This window comes from Cervus elaphus, chromosome 7 (assembly GCF_910594005.1).
Source record: "Cervus elaphus chromosome 7, mCerEla1.1, whole genome shotgun sequence".
Lineage (NCBI taxonomy): Eukaryota > Metazoa > Chordata > Mammalia > Artiodactyla > Cervidae > Cervus > Cervus elaphus.
The window spans coordinates 16616551-16635304 of record NC_057821.1 but is presented as its reverse complement, the minus strand read 5'-3'; the positions used below and the strand labels follow the sequence as shown (position 1 = coordinate 16635304).

Below are 18754 nucleotides of genomic sequence, written 5' to 3'. Positions count from 1 at the left end.
GTGTGGGCGTCTTGGGACACGTCCCTGCAAAGGGGCCCTTGGCCATTGTTTCCAGGGGGTGAGGGGTTTCTAGAACCAGCCCTTCCCCTTGTCTGTCCACAGAGCTGGAGGCGCCTGAGCCTGGCCCTGGTTCCTGCCACTCCAGGCCTCAGCGGGCTGTGGGAGAACGGCCCTGAGGGCCCCTGCCTTTTGATGAGGGCTGCAGAAACGAGGGGCACTCAGGAGAGCCCTGGGGCCCCAGGAAAACCATTCCTGACTTTGTCTTCAGCTGGGTGGGAGTCCAAGGTTGTGTGGGATGATAAGCGGTGCTTTATCGTATTCCTTATCTGGGGCTCTGTTGCAAGTCCAGCTGTGAAGGGTGGGAGCCAGAGGTCATCCTAAGGGGCTTTGTACACCCAGGCCAGGCTCTGCGTCCTTCTGGAGTGCACTCTCCAGGGAGAGCCCAGGATTGGGCCAGAGTCTGGGTCAGCGCTCTCAGGGCCCCTCCTTGGCCTGCCTGGTCTCCCCTCTGCTATGTTGTCCCTTCCCGAGACATCCTGTGAAGGGGCCTAGTAAACTCATCCACCCTGAGGTGCAGACAACTAATAACAGCTCAGCGACTTCCAGCCTTTCTTGACAAGCTGGTATCTACCTACCCATGTTGAGAATCCCTTAGCCCCGAGAAGGAAACAGTAGCGAAACGTCAAGTGTCTTGGGCTCTTAGAGAAGTGTGTTGGGGACTGAGGAACCTCAGAAATCTCATGCAGCGAGAGCCTTTTCCCACAAGCTCGTGTGGTGGCTCAGAGCTTCACAGGACCATGCTGGGTCTCAGGGTCCATTTCGAGGTGGGCCAGAGTGAGGCTGTGAACTGGGTGTATGGAGACCCTGGGAAGGCCCGTGCCTGAGGTCACAGACGTGGTCAGTCAGGAAGGAGGTGAACTGCGGGGCTTCTGACTAAGGAGGGGCAGGGCGGCCGTGTGGGTTAGGGTTTGGCCCATTTGGGACCCAACAGGAGTCCTGCAAACTCTTGCCCCTCTGTGCCTCTCTGTTTAGGGGCAGGGGCAGCTTGGCCTAGGGCCTGGTGAGGCCAGGCTGTGTGAGGGGTGGAGCTGTGAGAGACTCAGTCTGGGAGCAGGGAGGGGCCCGGTCGGTGGTCTGGAGCCCCGGGTCAGTGAGACGGGAGCTGGGAGCCCGTCCGCCTCCGACGGGGTTGTGGGTGGATGAGGCCTTCCGGGCGTGTGGTTCCCCCTACGCTGTGAGTAGCCCTCAGCCAAGTTTGCAGCTCCCAGGGGATTGTGCAACTTCCTCTCAGGCCAAGGTGCAGGGGGCTGGGTGAGAAATAGCCCTGGGGAAAATGAGGAAACTGGGGCTGGCGCTGGGGCAGGGGCCTGGCCCTGGGCTCTGGCCCCTGGAGGAGCTGAGCATTCCTGGGGGCCTCCTTCCAGGGGGCTGCCCTCGCCCAGGTACGTGGGCATGTGTGTGTGTGTGTTGTTGGGGGGTGTCTCTCGGGAGTTGGGTGAGTGGGGCTGAGATCCCGCAGGCTGCGCTGGCCTGGGGCTATCTTTCGAGCAGGGTCAGAGAAGCAGGTGATGCACGGGAGGGGCGGGAGGGGGGCCTGTGGAATCAGGAGTCCCCAGAGCTGACTGCCAGCCCCACTTCTGAGGAGCTGCTCCTGGCCTCCTCTGCTGTCTCCCAGATGCGTGCGAGGCTTGGGTGAGAAGGGAATGGGTGTGATGTGCTTAGCGGGCTGGAGCCAGGCTGCAGGAGCGCCTTGCTGACGTCAGAATTGGGAGCAGACACTGTCCATCAATCTGGGTTCAATTCCTGTCCTTGCCGCTTTTGCAGCTGTGTGATGCTGGCGCCTCAGTTTCCTCTTCTGTCAAGTGGAGATGAGAGTTACAGGGCCCAGCGTGTGTGTTCATTCTGAGGGTTAAAAGACTTAATTCACAAATAGTGCTTAGAACAGCACCTGACACGGGTTTACATCGTACCCGTATGTGAGCATGTTTGTGTGCAAACAGCAAAACACCAGATTCACGGTGATTCTTTCTGATGGCAAGGATTGGCATGTGGACTGTGGATAATAATAAGAGATCCTGTTTCCAGGACTCTCTCCATGTCAGCTGTTGTTGTTTAGTAGCTAAGTCATATCCAACTCTTTGAGACCCTGTGAACTGCAGCATGCCAGGCTTCCCTGTCCTTCACTATCTTTCAGAATTTCCTCAAACTCATGTCCACTGAGTTGGTGATGCTTTCTAACCATCTCATCCTCTGTTGTCCCTTTCTCCTCCTGCCTTCAATCTTTCCCAGCATCAGGATCTTTTCCAATGAGTCAGCCCTTGGCATCAGGGCCAAGGTATTGAAGCTTCAGCTTCACCATCAGTCCTTCCAATGAATATTCAGAGTTGATTTCCATTAAGATTGACTGGTTTGATCTCCTTGCAGTCCAAGGGACTCTCAAGAGTCTTCTCCAGCACCACAATTAGAAAGCATCAATTCTTTGGCCCTCAACCTTCCTTATGGTCCAGCTCTCACATCTGTACATGACAGCATGGCTTTGACTGTATGGACCCCTGTAGGCAAAAGGTCTCTGCTTTTTTCATACGCTGTCTAGGTTTGTCATTGCTTTTCTTCCAAGGAACAGGGTGTACTGAGAGGAAGATGCGGGGCTGGCCTTGCTGCCCGTCAGCTCCAGCTGGGACCTGTGTCTTCTGTCTGTACCATCTCCAATCTCACAGTCAACAAATATAAAGAATGATATTGATATAGGAAATGGCTTTTTTATAGTTGGAGGGAGTAGACTTCCTTAGGTGGAGCTCTCTGGGTTTAAAGGCCACTCACCCCGGGGGGCAGGATGGGGCAGGAAGGTTATGCACTTGGCTCCAGATTCAGGCGGCCCTGGTTTTGACTCCTGCCTGAGCCTGTGACCTTGGCCTCAGTTTCCTCACATGTAAAATTCCTTACAGTCCCTTCCTCCTAAGATGATGGGGGAGGATGAAATGAGATACCATAATTAAATGCTTAGCACAGGCCTGGCCAGAGACAGCGTCTGCCAAATGGATGCCTCTCTTAGGCACCTGTTGCATAGAGGGTGATGTGCCAGCCTGGGAGCGGGGCTATGTGGGTATCCTTGGAGGGCTGTTTTCTGAACTGTGGATCAGGGCCACTGTTTGGACCCTAATCAGGTCATGAAATCAGCTTAGTGGGTCTCAATGAAAATGAAATGGAAAGGAAGTAATAAATTAAATGAAAAAGAATGATCGGAAACGTCCAAGTGTAATGCACAGTGCTGGTGAGTGTTGTTTTGTACAAATTTTGGGGTTTTCATGTGCGTGTGAATACGCATTCCGGGCTGTGTGTGTGTGTGTGTGTGTGTGTGTGTGTACTGGGTCAAATAAAATATACTTTTCTGTGAGTCATGGTCAAAATATTTGGAGTCCCTGCCTGAGAGATGGTCTCCCTCCACGTAGTGATGTTTATGGAGCACCTACTCAGTGTGAGACCAAGTTCTGCATGTGGGAGCCAGAATGGGGGTAGGGGGGTTCAGGGCCTGGTTCTTAGCACAGTGGCTGGGTGAGCCGGCGCTGTGGGGTCAGCAGAGATGGAGGGCTGGGGGTGGTCAGGTCAGGCTTCCTGGGTGATGACATGTGCTTGTGGGGACAGTGAGGGGAAGCAGTGCCTGGGGTGAGTGGTTGACTTGGGGTCTGGAGATAGAGAGCACCGCCCCCCCCCCCCAATGGAGGCTCCCTGTCAGTGGAGGGCACAGAGCCAGACTTCGCCAGAGGTGAGGGTGAGGGTTGTCTCAGGTCACTGGGTGAGGGCTGGGCACGTTTTTCCTGGCTGGCGGGGGGGCAGAGGAGGACTCAGGTTTACGGATGCTCCCCAGATCCCAGGACTTGCAGGGTCTGCAGTGATGGATGGGACTCAGAGCTCAGATCCTCTCCCTCTTCCCCTTGGCCCCCTGGGAGCCTTCTGAGCCTTCTTCTTCTCCATTTTGCTGCCCTCACTGGCTCTGGTGGGCCTGCCTGGCCTGAGACCTGACTCAGCCCTGAGTCCTGGTCCAGGAGCCAGAAGCCTTTCTGTGATTTAGATCTCTGCCCAGGGTAAGTGGGGGCCTCCGTTTCTTTGTCTGTAAAGTGGGCATATGAATCCCCGAGCAGCCACCGACTGGGTGGTGATGCCCATCTTGTGACCTCATGGGGATGAGCAGCTACAGGAAGCGTGGTGAACTCTGGGTGGGTTGTGACTCTTGTCTCTAAGGCTGGGAAGGCTCGGGCAGGTCATGAGGGTATCAGCTGCCTGGCTGGAGAGCCCCTACCTTCCCATCCCGTGACCTGGGGCAAGGGTGGGGAGAGGCCTGTGACCCATGGTGAACTGGGGATATCCCCGGATCTGAGGGGGAGGTGGCCCGTTAGTGGCCCCAGAGGATGAGACCCAGGCTGGGAAACCCAGCCTCTAGAGCCCCCACCTACATGGGGTACCCAAGGAATCCCAGCTTGGAGCCTGTGAGGCCACGTGGAGGGGTGCGCCCTGGGACTTGTTGGCAGAAGTCAATTTCCAGGAAGCTGTGGGTGGCTTCGAGCCTGCGGAGCCCAGAGCCCCGAGGTTCAGGCATGTGCTCCCATAGGAGGATGTGGTATTTAATGAGAGGTCATGCATATTGAGCACCTACTGTATGCCAGGCACCGTGCTAAGCTCTTTTGTATATTTGCAGATTTCATCCTGACAATAACCTAACGCCCAAGTCTTTTTATACATCCCGTTTTATAGGTGAGGAAACAGAGGCTCAGAATGGTGAAATCTCTCTTGCTAACTAGTGAGTGGCAGGGCTGGGCTGAGGGCTTGAGTTCTGGATTCAGGCTGCCAGGGTTGAAACCCAGGCAGTAGCACTTGCAAGCTGTGCGACCTTCCTCAGATGTGAGCCTGAACCTCTTTGCCCATTCATTTCTTGCTCGATGAAATGGGCAGAACCCCGGTGCCCTCCTCAAAGGGTTGTTGGGAGAATTACGTGAGACCATGGAGGTCAAATCCTTAGGACTTAGGACACCGTTTCTCCTGTCTGCACCAAGGACCCACTGTGTGGCCCTGGGCGGGTTCTCTGGTCTCTTGGGTCCCAGTTGTGTGACATGGAGCGCTAACCCCTTCCCTACCCTTCTCAACAGGATTGCTGAGGATCAGGTGGAATAAAGACCCTAGATGGGTCCTGAGGGAAGTGTCCAGAGAACAGAAATCCTAGACTCCTGAGCCCCCAGAGCTACCAGGAATTTTTTAGGGCTTGGGGCTACCTGCAGATCCTGATGTATTTTGTCTGGGCTGGCTTCAAGCTTTTGTTTCCTGCTGGCCCATGCAGACCTTTGAAGTAATGACCCCAGATCTAACTCCAGAGTTTCTCAAGATGTGTTCTGTGGAAGGGTTTGGTGATCAAGCAGGTTTGGGAGAGTGTGAGTTAAAAAAAAGGTGAGGTGGGTAATGGATTTCTTCACTATAGGACTTGTTAGAGCCTTCGATATGCTAATATTCATTATGCAACCCCCATGTGTGGTCATGATATACTTCAGGATATCTCAATGACCTGCTGTTCAAAGCTCCATTTTCCAGATGGAGAAACTGAGTCCTGGAGGGAAGGCTAGGAAATGGTTTTCCCAGATCATGGGAAATTTCTCATGTTATCATTCCGTTTTCCCAGTTATCTGTAACTGAGCTGTGTGACTAGATGCCAGGGCTCCTGACTCCACAGCCAGGACACCCGTTTCTTTCCCTCCTTCCTCTGTTCTTCCTGAAGGTGCCTCACCTTTTTCTGGCCCCTTCCCTCTCTCTCCCAGCAGCATTAGAGGGTATCCTGTTCCTTCTGGGCCTTGCTGGATGATGGGACTGTGCCCAGCATCCAGCCTCCTGGGTGATGCTTCCGGGCTGGCAGATGGCAGTGAGGCATCATCCCAGCGGAGCAGCTCCTCGCAAGTTAATTCTGTTTTCTGAGCCTCGGTCTCCTCGACTGTAGAGTGATGCTTGTCACCTTGTCTCTCACCTGTGATTCATGTCCAGATGTCCATGAATCTAGCAATTCCGATCACTTTGGGGAAGAACAGGGAAGAAATGAGGGGGCCCCTGGTCATGGGATATGATGTGGTTCTGACTCCTCAGGTCCAATTCATCTCCCACGTTTGACATCTGCCCGTTAGGATAATGCTGGTCCTCTCTGGTCCCAGTTCCCCTGGTCACCTAGGAAGTGGGCCGGTCTGAGTGATGCTAGAGACCCGTTTCACAGAGGAGGCATGAGGGGAGGGGAGGGGAGTTGGGAGCATGGTCTCCTAGTGTCCTGTGTGGGGTTGTTGTTAGAATTGGGAAAGACACTCAAGTGTCTCTGGGCCCCGGCCCAGTTCCACCTTGAGAGGGTGGGTCTCTGGAGTCCACCTACTCATTTGATACCCCTTCCCCTTCAAGCAGGGAGCGTGTGTGCACATGCCCGCATCTCTGTCCACTCAGCAGAGGGGGTGTGAACATCCCAGGGCTCTCTGCTGGCTGCGGTGGGCGCCGAGGGAAAGGCTGGTGGGTGGACCAGACTGGCTGGGGAGGTGGGAAGAGGTGGTGCCTCCCTGGCAGCATGTCCTCACCCAGAGGGCTGTTTGCCCGGGTTATTCTTAGCACTGACTCATTAGAGAGACTATTTTTAGCCCTGTTTCTAAGTGTTGCCAACATCTGGTGCAGCTAGGGCTGAAGGGGGTTGGGGGTGGCAGGGGCGACCCCTTTGGGCATGGCTGGGGACCCGAGCCTCTGGCCAGACAGCAAGGACACTGCTTTCTGCACCTGCCCATTGCTTGAAACTGGGCATGCAGTAGGCGTCCTAATCATGCTTGAATGTTGCTGGCATGCCCACGACTCATCCTTCCAGCGCCTGTCGGGTGTGGGGGTTGGGCGGTGGAATGAGGGTTACCATCCAGCCGGAGAGCGGGTGCTCCTCAGGTAGGCATTCCCCTGTCCATCCCTCAGGGGTGCTAGTTGGCCTCTGACCCCTGAAGAAAAGGGCCTTGGGGGAGGAGGGCTAGCCCCCAGCTGGGGCACTTGTTACAGCGACCACTGCGGAGGAACCGCAGACATTGTAGGGAACGATGATGCCCAGGGTTGAGGTGTGCAGGCTCGGGGGCCAGACTGCCTGGGCTCAAGGCTTGGCTCTGCTTCTTCCCTAGCTGTGTGACCTTGGGCAAGTCATCAACCTCTCTGTGCCTCAGTTTCCTCCTCTGTGAGATGGGAGTGGGAGTAAAGTGTAAGGACAAAGTAAAATAACCAATGAGGAGCCTACCTAATGAGCGCTAGGGTGTAGGCAGCTTGTGGTTTTGTCATTATTGCTAATGTTACTGTTACTCGTGAGAAGCTCTGCCTGTGCCTTGAGCTGGGGAAGGAGGCGTGTCAGCTGAGTGAGGTGTAGCTTGGGATGGGGCTCAGAGGGAGTGGTCGTACCTGGGCATCATGATGGGGTGGTTTCTGCCAGGCTGCCCCGAGGGATCAAGGGCACACAGGTAAGTTGGAATATGGGCTTTGCCCTTCACAGGTTGGGTGAGTCACTTAACTTTTCTGAATGTCCATTTTTTTTTTAACCTACAGGGCAAAGATGATACTATGTAGGCTATAGAGTTATTATGAAAAATAAAGCACTTGATGTTTGTGGGGGCATTTTGCCCAGTGCTGGGCACACGGGAGGATCTGAATCCATGAGACTTCTCTTCTTCTTTTTTTTGCTGTGTCCCTTTTCCATGTGAGGGATGGGGTGCCCTGAGGGTCGTGGAAGAGAGCTTGGCCTGGAGGTTTAGAGTGTGCGGGCTGGGGCCCTAGCTCTCCGTGAGCCTAGGTGATCCACACACATAACTTCTCCCCAGAAACTTCTGGGTTTCTGTAACACAGTGGCCGGAGAAAACTCTGAGTTTTAGACTCTTTCTCAGAATCGCTGGGGGTGCCTTGGGGAAGGACTAGAAGGAGGGGTGTTGGGGAGGGGGAGGCCCCCGGTTGGAGGCCAGGTAGTCTGGCCCTTCCCCCTCCCCACAGAGCTGCTTCATTCTCCTGTTTAGCTATCAAAGTTCCAGGTAAATTTTGTCTGCAAAGGGGATTCTGCTGTTGAAATCAGCCTGGGAGTCTCTGAGAGGGGTGACCTCCTAGGCTCCTTGTTGTGTGACTTGGCACTGACTCTGGAGGTGACCTGGGCTGTGGGCCCTGATGTCCAGAGGATGCTGGCATTCCCCGTGAGGCGTGGGGGCAGGGCGGGGGCTGCCAGGCTGTGCCTGGGGGGAGAGGTTTGAGTGCTGCCCGGCCTCGCTGTCTGTGTGACGTGGGGCCCTGAAGACAATACTCAGCCTCACCAGCAAACTCTCCCAGGGGGGAGCGCGGGCTGAGACTGGACAGAAGGGCCCTGGCCACCGTGCAGTCATGTTCCTAGTAAACACTCGAGAATATCTGAAAGGAATGAATGAAGTGGCACCACAGCGTCCCCGGACAGCTGCACCTCTGAGAAGGTGGCGGATCCCCCCTTCCTCTTCTTTTTTTTTTAAATTAATTATTATTTATTTAATTTATTTTTGGCTGTGCTGGGTCTTGGCTGCTGCACACGGACTTTCTCTAGCTGTGGTGAGCGGGGGCTGTTCTTCGTTGCCCTGCGGAGGCTTCTCATTGTGGTGGCTTTGCTGGTTGCAGAGCATGAGTTTCTAGGCGCATGGGCTCAGCAGTTCTGGCCCACGGGCTTAATTGCTCTGTGGCATGTGTGGGATCTTCCCGGACCAGGGATCGAACCTGTGTACCCTGCATTGGCAGGCGGACTCTTATCCACTATGCCACTAGGGAAGTCCACCCCCTTCCTCTTCTTTTCGCCCTTCACTCTGCCTTCCCTGTTCTCTGCTTCATTCAACCAGCCTTAAGCTCCCCCAGCCCTGTCCATAACCTTGGACAAAGACACTTCCCCAACTGAGCCCCAGTTTGCTCACGAGTGAAATGAGAATGGTGGGCTCAGCTTGGGAGGCCCCTTCCAGGGTCTCAGCCTCTGTTCTCAGGGCAGGTCACACATGCCCAGAAGGTCCAGCCCCCCTCACCAGTGGCAGAGGGGAGAGGGTGGTCCTCAGGGTCTGAGGTGAGGATAGGGCTGCCGCAGTGCTCTGACGGGGCCTTCAGGGTGTGATGGGCCTGGGCGGGAGCTTGGGCGGGGAGGCAGGGACCTGTGGGTGTGAGAGGAAGGGTGGGCATCCGAGTGTATCCGCTGGGCTGGGGCCGCACAGTGACTTTTGTGTGTGACCCTCTGCAGGCGTGGGCGGCAGCCCGCAGGGACACATTTGTGTCGTTATGACTGGACATGAGAGGGTGTGTGGGTCCGGCCGGCCTCGGGCTGGGGCGGTTATCTCCTGTTGCTGGGAGCTTCCTGCGCTCTGCCTAGAATGTAAAGTGACTTCATGCAAGGGCGCCCCTCCCCAGCTCCCCACTTTCGGCACAGCCTGAGGTAGAGGGTGGCCTGGCTTTCCCCTCCTCATCCCCACTTACCAGAGGCCCATGTCCCCCTCTCCTTCACCTCAGACCCTGTGTCTCACTAAGGGTTTTGGGGGAGCTGCCTGATCTGCCTTCTCTCCATGGCATCTCGTGTGGGGGGCAGGCGAGTGGTACATGCCTGAAGCTCTAGGAGTCGGTGCACCCCCAGGCCTAGGACAGCTAATCCTCTGAGCCAGAGGAAGTGTCCTCCGGAGGCCCAGCCTGGGACGCTGTGGTCAGCACCCCGCACCAGCGGAGTGGCTTTCCAGCCGGAGGAGACCCACGGGGAGGGGTGAGGAGAGGCTCCACCTGCTCGCCATCTCCCGGCTCCGGCAGCCTTGGCCGCAGCCACTGCCGGTGACTCATTCCCCTGGGGAACTAGCCGGCTCCTCTCCTGAGGCTCTGGGCCCTGAGCTCCACGAGCCAGGGGGGAGCAGGGAGGCCCTCCTTCCATATGATGGGGAGGGGTCCCAGCTGACCGCTCTCCTGTCCTCCGGCCCCCGCAGACTCCACCTTCCTAGTAGCCGCAGCCCCAGATCACCATCATGGGTCCCGGATGCCTCACGAGCAGGCAGCCCCGTCTGGCAGCTGGACTCAGGAGTCCCTCTTCCCCAGCGCCTGTCACCAGGCACGTCCCCATTCCAGTGCCTGGGCTCGGTGGGGGCGTGGGTGGTGCCTGTCCCCACCCCGGGGGGAGGGAGGTGACTGGGCAGCCTGGGAGGGGGTGGGGAGGCCCTCTCCAGGGAAATGAATTCTTGGCTGGACCCCAGATGTTGGCCTGCCCAGCTCTGCTCCGGGGTAACACTGGGTGCACACACAGCCCCATTGTATGCCTGGGCCCTGTGCCCGCCGTGGGCCTGGCACCAGCTCCGTCCATAGCAGTGGCTCCATCAGCTCCTCAGCAGCCCCTGCCAGGGCCCGAGCCACTGGGCCCCTGGTGAGGAGGAGGAGGGAGGGCTGGTGGTGAGGCTGTGAGTGGGGGTGCCCTGAGCGGGGGAGCGGGGACCATGCAGATGCTCGAGGAGCCAAGTGCAAGCGGTTGTTTCTCATCAACTGTGGATCCAGGGTAGGGAGCACTGTCTCCCTTTCACATGAGGAAATCGAGGTGTCGAGACCCCGAGAGGCTGCAGTAACTCGCCCAAGGGCACACAGCTAGCAAGCGATGGAGCTGGGGTTCAAGCTCAGGCAGCCTTGGTCCACAGCCTCTCAGTACCACTTACTATGCTGCACACCCAGCCTTGGGTCAGGGCTCAGGGGAAGGCCTGGCTCCTTCTTTCCCCAGCCCAACTTAGAGGAGCCAGGTAGGCTACTTTCTAGAAAGTACAAGTCCCCGCGGTGGAAGGGGATCCTAGAACAGTAGGGTCTGGAGTCCCCATGTGCTTGTGAGAAGCGTGGAGGTTAAATTTCAAGGATGGTATTGGTGGCTGGGCAGGCAGAACAAGTCCCCAGGATTGGAAGGCCACTCCGTGCCTCAGTTCCCCTGCTGTGGTGGCACTGAATGTCCCCCGGGTTTCTCGGGAGGACACAGGAATGTGGAGGAGGGGTGTGGCCAGGGCTGGCTTGGAGCCTCACCCCATCTTCCTGTGCTCCATAGGCTGGCCAGGAGGCTCCCCATCCCCTGCCTAGAGCAAGGCCTCCTGTTGCTTCTATTCTGAGAACCCGTCCTGAGCTGCCCCATCTCCTCAGGTTTCCCAGCCTGAAGGGGCCTCTGAGGCCGGAGAGCCTGCCAAGGGGGCAGCCCAGCTCTCAGCTTTGAGGGGTCCCATCTCTGCCCAGCACCTGGGCCCTCAGGCCAGCCTGGAGGGTGCCTGGAACCAACGCCTATGGGGCTCAACGTATCTGCTCACGAGCCCTGACCCCCCCATGGGATCTGGCAGAGCTAACGCTTCTCCCTTCTCCCGGCCCAACCTCCTTGTTCCTGTCCATCCCGGGCATGAGGCCTGGCTCCCCTTTGGTGCCACCCCAACCCTCTTGCCACATGGACAGGGCAGTCTGCGGAGACCGCAGGGTCGCACAATGCCAAGACTGGGCCGCCGGGGCAGGTGGGTAAGAGGGAGGCTGGAAGGGAACACCGAGGCTGGCTCCCCTCTCACCCCACCTGGGAGACCTGTCATGCCCAGCCTGCTCGGACTCAGCTTTCTCTGATTACACTGTCCCCCTACAAAGCCAGAACCCCTTCATCTCAGGCCACAGGAAGGCACCTCAAGCCCAGACGGGCCAGGTTTGAGTGCCTTCTCCCTGGGAGAAGCCGAGAAAGAGAAAACCTGGAGACAGCCCTCGGGGAGCTTCTGCTACAGCCGAGCAAACTAGACCGAGTAACTCCTCTGTGCCTTAGCTTCTCATTTATAAAATGGGTACACTGATATTTCCTACTTCCCAGTGTTGTTGAGGAGGGCAAATGAATTAAGACACGGTAAAGCCCTTAGGAAGAGTTCCTGACAAATGGGAAGAGCTCAGTTCAGGTTTATTGGTAGTAGGTTTATTGGTAGTAAGGGCTTCCCTGGTGGCTCAGATGGTAAAGTATCTGCCTGCAACGCGGGAGACTGGGGTTTGATCCCTGGGTCGGGAAGATCCCTTGGAGGAGGGCATGGCAACCCACTCCAGTATTCTCGCCTAGAGAATCCCCGTGGACAGAGGAGCCTGGCTGGCTGCAGTCCATGGGGTTGCAAAGAATCGGACACGACTGAGTGACTAAGCACAGCACAGTCATAGTAAGGCAGTCATTCTAAATGGAAGTCCAGTACAATATATGTTATCAAGTAATGTCATTTTTTCAAAATAGATCCCTGTGAGGACAGGGACTATCTTACTTATATCTGGATCTTGGTGTCAGGCACGGAGCCTGGCATGGAGCCAATTAAGCAATTGTTTCCAAATGGTGATCAGAGGAGGGTGGAGTCAGGGTAGGCTGCCTGGAAGAGGTGGCTCTGGAGCAGGCCTTCCAGAGACACACAGGCATTATTAGACAATCTGTGGAAGGAGGATGGGGCAGGAGGAACATCTGGAGGTCTGGATTGTGTCAGGGAGAAAGTGATGAGACCGCCTTTACTGAGCCCAGGACTTGGTTAGGACAGGGGGATCCTGAGTCCCTTGAATGTCCGCCCAGGGAGTTTGGACTTTATCTGGTGGACAGTGGGGGTGATGGAGCAGGGAGATGACCTCTTTGTTGCTCAGTCCATTTTGTTTCTGCTCCCTTGTTCTGTTAGGGCTGATTCCTTTCTCCACTTCTCCAAAGACAGGAAACCCTCTCTCTGCTCTTTGGTCACTTTTCTCCGATCCCTGCTCACTCCCAGCCCACGTATCCATGCTCTGCTCTTGGTCTTCTGCTCAGCTGCACTGGCCCGTTCCCCCAACCTTCTCTTGTTCAGCATCTGCTTCCTCTCCCTGGCCCAGACCCACGTTCCCTGGGATTGGGGTTGGCTGGACTTGAACTTGAGGGGAGTGGGATATGAGCATGGTGTGACCACACAGTGAGAACGTGGGTGCTGGTGACCGAGCCAGGAGGACACCCTCTCTTCTGACCTAGCCCGCTACCCTCTTCAGGGAATGACCCCCCGGTGATGTGGCTAAGGCCCATTAGGAGGATCTTACTTTGCATTTGTCAACCTGATAAATGGAAATAGATTTCTCTAACAGAAAAATTAGAGTGATAGGCCTTCATTTTCTTGCTATTAAATTTAGCCTAAAAGGATATTGAACCAGGTGGGGACCAGACTGCAGAAAACTACTCTCTTCTGTCTCCTTTTAAACATCCAGTCATTTATCTATCCACAATATTCATCCATCACTTCATGCATTGTATCCATCCATGCATCCATCCATTCATCCATCTGTCCATCATATGTATCCACCCATTATTTCCATCCATCCGTCCCTTAATCCATTATGTCCATCCAAGCATCTATTACATCTGTACATCTATCCATGCATCTACCAAATACTTCCTGAGTGCCAAATTAGTTGCTTTACATTTAATCCTTACAGAAACTCTTTAAGATAGACATTATCCTCCTTTTGCACATGAGGACACCAGGATCCTGTGAAGTGAAGTTGCTGGAGGTCATGCAGCCAATAAGCAACAGATCTGGAGTTCAGCTCTCTCTGCTTCAAAACTCATGCTCGTAGTATGGGCTCAGATGGCCTCCCTGAGTGTCCCAGGTGCCTCTTTCTGAACGTGGAACATGACAGCTTTGCTACTGGAGGAATGGACAGGCATGCTCAGATTCTGGAATGCCGGAGTTCCATCGTGCTATCTGAGGAGCAGCCCTGGGGGCCAGAAGTCATGCTGGACTTCCAGTCCTATTGGCATTTGCTACCGGTAACAACGTCACCAGCCCCACACCTGCAGTGGAGGCTTCTTGATCATATAACTTGCAGCCTAGCACATCCTTGTTTCTTCTCTTCATCAGGCCAACTCTGCTTCTGAGGGCACTCTTGTCTGCCACAGGTGGGAAAGTTCTAGGTACATGTTTGACCACTGTATCCAACCCCACCAGTTTCTCTGCAGCAACTGGGCTCTTGCACGCCTGCCTCTCTGCTTCTCCCTAGGACACCCAGCCTGCATTTTAATCTGGCACTTTTAATGGTAACTTTCTAAGCAGTAGAGTTAGCTGCACAATTTCAGGTCAATTTCAGGCACCCTCCTGGGGCCCCTTTGGTTGAGATGGGGCTGTGAGTGCAGACAGTTTACTTGGGTGATGACCCCAGGAAGCCGCCTTAGTGGAGTAGGTGGAATGAGGTGGGGAGGGGAAGGGAGCCACTGAGATGTGTGTTCAGAGCAGGTGACCACTGTGGACTTTGGAGAATATGCTTTAGATTCCCAGCCTCAGGACCCCTTGTGGCTCAACTGATAGAAAGTCTGCCAGCAATGTGGGAGACCTGGGTTCGATCCCTGGGTTGGGAAGATCCCCTGGAGAAGGGAAAGGCTCCCCACTCCAGTATTCTGGCCTGGAGAATTCCATGGACTGTATAGTCCATAGGGTCGCAAAGAGTCGTACACAACCAAGCAACTTTCACTTCACTCGGGACAAGGGGAGGGAATTGGGGGTTTGTTACTAGTTCCCCTCTGTCTTTGGCTGGGGCAAGGTGGGTGCTACCTCTGTTGGCTCTGGTGCAGGTGTGTGCAGGTGCTGGCTGATGGAGGTGCTCAGGTGGGCAGGTCGGGACTAGGAGTGGCCGGGGGCTGTGGCCGGGGCCCTGACAGCCTCTGCTGCTCTCACTGACCACAGGCATGGTGGCCAGCCAGATCCTCAGAGTGTGCCTCCTGCCAAGTCCCCTTGCCCCCCCTCTCTTCTCTCCAGGCCCACGAAGCTGCTACCACCCTCTCCCGCTGCCTCTGGGCAGACCCTTCCCACTGGGACCAGTCATGGGTACCACATTCACTGCATTCAGCAGATGCTTAAGGAGCACCTGCTCCGTGCCGGGTGTCACAGTAAGAGGAGAAGCTGCCAGGGCCCCTCTAGACGCTCCGAGCAGAGGGAAGGGATTCAGCGTGCAGGAGGTCCTTACGAGAGGCCACACGCGGCAGCCCTTTCTGGCCCTTTCTCTCTTTCTCTGAGCTTGACGTCGGCTCCTAGAGGGTGGGGCTGACGCGATGGGTGGCCACAGAGCCTGAGCCGCTCTGAGTCCCCTTCCGGCAGAGCTCTGCAGAGGCCGTGATTGTAGCGGTTTTTCTGACTTCCTTTTCCTTTCTCTCGCACCCCTGCCTCTTCCCCTCCTGAGGCCGCCAGACCCACGGCTGCCACGTGGCTGCCTTTTCGTCAGTGGGGAACCGAGCCTTCCAGAGCCCTCTCGCTGAGTCTCTATGGGGAACAGGATGCAATTCACGGTGCAATAAGGGTGGGGGGTCAGTTTATTCGTGGGTGCCCTTCTTTGTCCGTGGAGAAAGCCCTGCCTTTACCTGCTCCCTGGAGAGGGGCCTGCTTCTTCTAGACTCCTGCCCCCATCCCTCAGACTCACACTAGACTCTCCTATCTTGGGGGGCCCGGGGAAGGAGCAGAGTTAAGGGAGGGAGGGGGCGTGTAGGTAAGGCCACCTGGTGTGGGGGCAGGGACAGCAGGGGACCGGGCAGAGGCAGGTGCCAGCCTGGCGGGCACACACAGAGCACACGCTCCAGACTCCATACGGGCCACTGGCAGGTCTGCCAAGCCCCGGTCCCTTTTGACTCATCTCTCCGGCTGCCACCCACAGACTTTCCCCTTGATGTTTTCACTTCCAAACCAGGTTTGATCAGCGTGTGTGTGCCAGGGCGGCGGGGGTGGGGGGGGGCAGGAGCATGTTGGCCTGGGCTGGCCAGCCCCATGCCCTCTGACATTCTCCCCCTACTTACCGGTGGCATCTATTTCCCACCCCGAGGGCAGGGCCGGCTTTGGCAGAGTGAACTTGGCCTTGAAGTTGTACCTGCCCCACTTGGATAGAAAGGTGGCTGTGCTTATTCGGGGCAGGCTTGTGTCGGTGTGAGTGCTGTGAGGACGTGGGAGAGATTAGCACTGGGAACTTACGACGCAGCTTTTGGTTTGTCTCAGGTGGGAGCTTAAGCATCTTTGATCAGGAGATCGGGAGAAGTCTCACCCCCGTGGGGGAAGCGGGGGGTGGGGGCGCGGGTCGGGGGCACAGGTGGGGGGAGGGGTGGATGGGGAGCGCAGAGTGAGCAAGGCTCCGCCCTGACCCAAGAGCTCAAAAGCCAGGGCACTGGGTTCCTCCCTCTGCCTGGCAAAGGGCAAGTGTTCCTTGTGGCATTTCAGGACAGAAAATGGGGTGGGGGGCCTGCTGTGTGCGCGTTGAGCATGAGATCTCTGCAGAGTGCATCTCATACCTGTGTAGTGGTGGCGGGCGGGGGAGGGACAGGTGAAGGTGGCTGCCTCCCTCCGCTCCCTTGGCTGGGAAGGGGAACACTGCGGTACAAGGTCATTTCAAGTGTTGGGGAGAGAGTTCTCTGGCTTCCAGACGGATGGGGTTAGAGATGCCAGCCGGGCACCTGGGCCGGGCAGCAGAGAAGCCACTCTGTGCTCTGGGTCTGGGGCAGCTGCCATTCAGGAAGCCTTGGGCCGAGTGTGGGCTGGCTGGGAAAGGACCCGGGCAGGGGACCCCTGGATTTTGTGGCCCGATTGAATGTTCCCAGTTCCCAGAAGCGCAGCTCACGCTGGGGCGGGGCCAGGGAGAAGGCCCAGCCACCGGGTGGGGGGCAGTAGCGAGGGGAGAACAGCCTGTGGTCATCCGGCGGCCCCTGCCTGCTCCAGCCTCCCTGTCCTGCCCCCGCCAGGCATGAGTCAGACCGAAAGCAGAAGCTGCCAGACATTGCACAGGGTGAAGTGAGGCAGAACCAGCAGTGCTATTTTGGAACCTGGTTAATTCCCCCTCCTGTCCCCCAGCGCTCATCACTCAGGGCACCCCCCCCCACCCTGCCCTGTTCCTGGGTTCCTGGTCCAGCTCTTTGCCTTCCCTGTAGAGACTGCCGGGGGCAGGACCCGATGTCCCCTGGCGTGCGTGGAGGTGGGGTTGCTTAAAGCTCCTCCGTTTGAGGGACCCCTCCTTCTCCATGGCTGAGAGGTGCTGTCTTCTCTGGAACCGGCCTTCTGGGGTGTCAGGGGGTGCCCCCTCCCGGTGGGAGCTGGCGCTGCCGGCCTGGCACGCACCCTCCCCCTGCCCCTCCTCTGCCACTCAGGCCAGCTGTCTGCCGCCTCTCACTGGGGCTGTGAGCTGACCGGGCTTCAGGTGGGAGCCTCTCCCGGCAGTGACTCTTAGAAGTTTGGAAGGGATTTCCGGACGCGGTGGAGGGATATTGTGGGGCCAAGGGGCTTTCCAGAACCCATGACATCGTGCACCTTGCAGCAGCCCCAGTGACCCCCTAGTCGATGGTTCTCTCTTGGGCATCCCAGGCCTGCTTGAGGGCCCACATTTTAGGATTTTTTGGAGCCCTGTGAGCCTGGGGGCCCCTGGCCGTCCAGTCCGCGGAGGTGAAAGGTCAGTGGGTGTGTGTTTTTCAGCTGAAGTTGAGGGTGTATGGGTGAGAGCCTGGGTCTGGGGGCGGGGGTCCCTGCCGCTCCCGAAGCTGTGTGGCCGGGGAGAGGATGGGCTTTGCTGTTGCTCGTGTATGTGTGGGAGATGGGCATGGGCTCCGTCCACTGGGTGTTGCTGCCTCCTGGGGAGGAACCCTGAGGTCAGTGCTCCATCCTGCCATCTACCATCCAGCAACCTGGGACGTGGGCCCATCAGCGGGCACGTTGCAAGAGGACCAATTAGAATGTGAGTCCCTTTGAAGCTCAGGGGAGCCGATCTTGGGTCTCTTGTTGCTCAGCTGGGTTTGGGCTCAGGCAGGTGAAGGGGAGGGGCCGAGCAGTGGGGGTGGGTAGAGTGGTCATCCAGGCCGGCTATAGGGGCCCCAGCAGCCTGCACGCCTCATGCACGGCTCAGCCACAGCCTGTTCTCAGAGTTGTCTGCTCTCTGCTGGGGCTGTTCTCTGGGCAGCCAAGTCCTGGGGCAGGGTGTGTGTGTGTGCGCGCAATGGTTTGTGTAGGAGATGCTGTGTATGTGTGTGAGTAGGCCTGTCTGGGTTGCGCTCCCACCACAGGGAACCTTATCAGCTTCCCTTTGGTTCCTGCAGGCTGTTTCCCCTCCTGCCCCGGCCAGAGGCCCGGCACCAAGTAATCGGGAGTCCAGAGCCAGCCTGGAGCCCTCATTCCTGCCTCCACCTTGACCTCGGGGCCTGAAAGTCTGGGCAGTTTGCTCAGGTTCACTGTGGGGCTCCGAAGGCCTGTGCCTGCCTCTTTAAGCATCTCTTTCCACCTCGTGGCTCCCTCTCCCACCTGTCCCACTTGAAACCAGCAAGTGACCAAGCCCCAGCAAGCTGCAAGTGAAGTGACTTTAACGTGCCCACCAATCTCCTAGGATGCCGTGTTAAAGTGCTAACATCCATAGGTCTGGGCTGGGGCCTGAAAATCTGCATTTCTAACCAGCTCTTGGGGATATGATGCCTGTGGGTCATGCTTTCAGTGGTGAAGTCTTAAAAGGCCCTCCAAACTCCAGCCAGATGGACACTGCTCACCCGGCCAGGGAACTGACTTTCATGGGCCGCCCCCGTAGGTGCCAGGCACCTCACACACGCCAGCTCCTTTGATTCCCCTCGCCTCCTCTGAGAGAGGTGGCATGACTGCTATCCTATTTTACAGATGGGGAAACTGAGGCTCTGAGAGGTTAAGTACCTGTTCTGGGTCACACAACTGAAGATTGGCAAAGCCAGACGAGCTCTGGTCTGTTGGGTCCACAGCATATGAGCATT

General features: G+C 56.9%; 1 protein-coding gene across 3 annotated transcripts in view; it reads left to right on the top strand.

The window, feature by feature from the left end:
* TFEB (transcription factor EB) overlaps nt 1-18754 on the top strand; it is a 48067-nt gene that overhangs the window by 10342 nt on the left and 18971 nt on the right. The window contains exon 1 of one of the 3 annotated variants that reach the window (XM_043907432.1): nt 1335-1442. The exons of 1 other annotated variant lie outside the window; for it this stretch is intronic. The gene's annotated coding sequence lies outside the window, so the exon portion shown is untranslated. Of the gene's footprint in view, nt 1-1334; nt 1443-6914; nt 6940-18754 lie in introns of those variants that run through there. One more of the 3 variants, XM_043907430.1, reaches the window with a different exon arrangement.